General features: G+C 81.3%; 1 non-coding gene across 1 annotated transcript; it reads left to right on the forward strand.

Moving 5' to 3' along the window:
- The first annotated feature begins 1,992 nt into the window (after positions 1-1,992).
- Positions 1,993-2,145, forward strand: LOC143174039 (5.8S ribosomal RNA). Its single transcript, XR_012997897.1, has one exon. It is a non-coding gene; the product is annotated as a 5.8S ribosomal RNA (ribosomal RNA).
- Positions 2,146-2,500: the final 355 nt, after the last annotated feature.

Below are 2,500 nucleotides of genomic sequence, written 5' to 3' on the forward strand. Positions count from 1 at the left end.
GCTGCCGGCGCGGGGTGTGACGAGCCCCGCCGGCCGAGCCCGCTCGAGCCGGAGGAGGAAGCGGCGACCGGCGGCGACGCCGACGCCGCGGGGCCGGCAGGTGCGAGCGGCGAGAGAGAGAGGGCCTTCGGGGTCGGGGGGGGCGGCTCCCCCGGCCCTCCCCGCACCGGGGCGGGCTGCTGCGGAGCAGCCCGCCCTGCCGTCCGGCCGGCCGCGCAGGGCGAGGCCTCCGGGCGTTCCGGGCTGGCGCGCGGCGCCGTGCGGCGCGGCGGCACCCCCGCCTCGCCTCCCCTCCCCTGCGGGGGAGCCGGAGGCGCGGACGGGCGCCGCCGCCGCCGGCTTCGGCGGGCGAGGCCCCCGCCGGGTCGCGCCCCGCGCCAGCGGGCGGCCCGAGCCACGGCTCTCCTCCCGGGCGCAGCGCCGGGCTACTGAGGGAAACCCCGGGCCCCGGGAAGGAGGCCGAGGTGATGGCGGCGGATGTCGGGCGCGCCCCCGCGGGCGGACGCTCCCCCGAGGGCGGCAGCGGGGGAGGCACCCCCGCGGGGCCTGCAGGTCGTTTCCCTCGCCCCAGGGCCAGGTACCTAGCGTCCGCGCTTCCGCGGCCCTCCCTCGGCGAGCCCGGGGGCCGAAGGCCGCGGAGCCGGGCGGAGGTTTAAAGACGCGGGCGGCTCGGCGCGGCCCGCGGGTTCGGCCGGGCGGTGGCGCCTCGAGGGGCGGGAGTTGCTCCCCGAAGCCCCCCGTGCGGACGCCGCCGCCCGCGCTCGTCCCGCGGGCGGCCGTGCCGTGCCGGGGAGGGGGTCCCGCTGCCCCCCCCTCTCCGCGGTCCGGTCTCGGCGGAGAGACCGCGGCGGGGTAGCCGGCCGTGGCCGGCCTGCCTGCCTCGCAACGGGCGACCCCGGCGGGAGCGCGGGCTCTCCGCCGGGGCGGCGAGTCCCCGCGGCGGGGGCTCGCCGGGCGGCCGCCGGGCCGCCGCGCCTCCGTCGCGGCGCCGCGGCGCGCTGCGCTCCGCTCCTTCCCAGCCCCGGCGAGCTGCTCGGCGGTGTCCCGCCGCTAGCCGCCGGCGAGGGCGGCACCCCCCGTCCGAGCGGCGGCGTCGCCGCTCGGCGTGTCGGTCGGCCGGAGGGCGCCCGCCGCCGGCCGCGCGGCTGTCCCGGCCCGGGCCCCGCCCGTCGCTTCCCCGCCGCCCTTCCCGGCCGTGCCGGGCGGTCGGTCGGGCGGTCGGGGGCGTCCCACTCCCGGTCTCCGCGTGGAAACGGGGAGAGCGGGCGCCGCCCCCGGCTTAGCGCCGTCCGCCTTCCGCCCGGCGCGTGCCCGCGGAAGGGGCCGAGGCGAGAGGCGGCGGCGGCGGCGCCGGGAGGGCGGCCGCCGCGGCGCGGCGGCGGGCGCCGTCCGGCGGTTCCGCGGGCGGTGCGTCGCCGTCTCGGGCTCCGGCGGTTGCCGCCTCCGGCGCGGCGGCGTAGCCGCGGAGGTGCCGTCGGGGCGAGCCGTGGGTTGGGGCTAGGCGGCTGTCGTAGCGCGGCGTGGTTGTCGCGGAGGCGCGCGCGGGGCCGGCAGGGCGCCCCGCTGCCGCCCGTCGCCGTCGTCGTCGGCGGCAGCAGCCTCCGTGTCCCGAGCGAGGCGGGCAGGCGGGGCGCGGCCGTGCGCGCCGCCGCCTCCTCCGTGCGGAGCCCGGGCCGAGCCCGGGCGCCTGGGCCGGCTCCGAAGCGAGGGCAAGGTGCGTTTCCCAGGTCGGTCGGGAGCGCGGGCTCCCCGCCCTTGCCGTTCGGGGTTTTCCGTTCCGTTCCCCCTTCCTCTCCCCCCCTCCTCCTCAGTGTGCTCGTACGGTCAGGCGAGGCGAGGCCTCTCCGCCGCGTCGCGCCGCGTCGCGCCCCCTCCGCGCGGGCGGAGGGGGGCGGTGGGGCGGTCGGGCGGTGGGCCGTCCTCAGAGAGGGGCCGCTCTCGGGGAGCGGTCCCGGTCCCCCCGCGCGCGCGGGGCGGTGCCGAAAAGCAGACAACTCTTAGCGGTGGATCACTCGGCTCGTGCGTCGATGAAGAACGCAGCTAGCTGCGAGAATTAATGTGAATTGCAGGACACATTGATCATCGACACTTCGAACGCACTTGCGGCCCCGGGTTCCTCCCGGGGCTACGCCTGTCTGAGCGTCGCTTGACGATCAATCGCCGCCTGGGCCGCCGCCCCTGGGCGGGCGGCGGGCGCAGCGGCGCGGCTGGGGCGGCTCGCAGGCCCGCGCGCGGCGGCCCCCGGGCCCGGGGAGCGGTTCCCCGCGGCCCGGCGTCGTCGGCCGAGGCGAAGGGCCTTCGTCCCCCTAAATCGAGACTCGGGGAGCGCGCCGAAGCTCCCCGCTCCCGGGGCGCCCGCTGGGCGGAGCTCGTCCCGCCGTGGCCGCCGGGGTTGGCCGGGCCGGTCGGTCGGTCGGTCCCGGCGCGGCGGTGGGGGGAGAAGAGGGAAGGGGGGGAGGCGCGGTCCTCGCCCCCGGCCTCCCGCGCGCGGGCGGCTGTC

Source organism: Aptenodytes patagonicus, unplaced genomic scaffold, assembly GCF_965638725.1.
Source record: "Aptenodytes patagonicus unplaced genomic scaffold, bAptPat1.pri.cur scaffold_633, whole genome shotgun sequence".
Taxonomy (NCBI): Eukaryota; Metazoa; Chordata; class Aves; order Sphenisciformes; family Spheniscidae; genus Aptenodytes; species Aptenodytes patagonicus.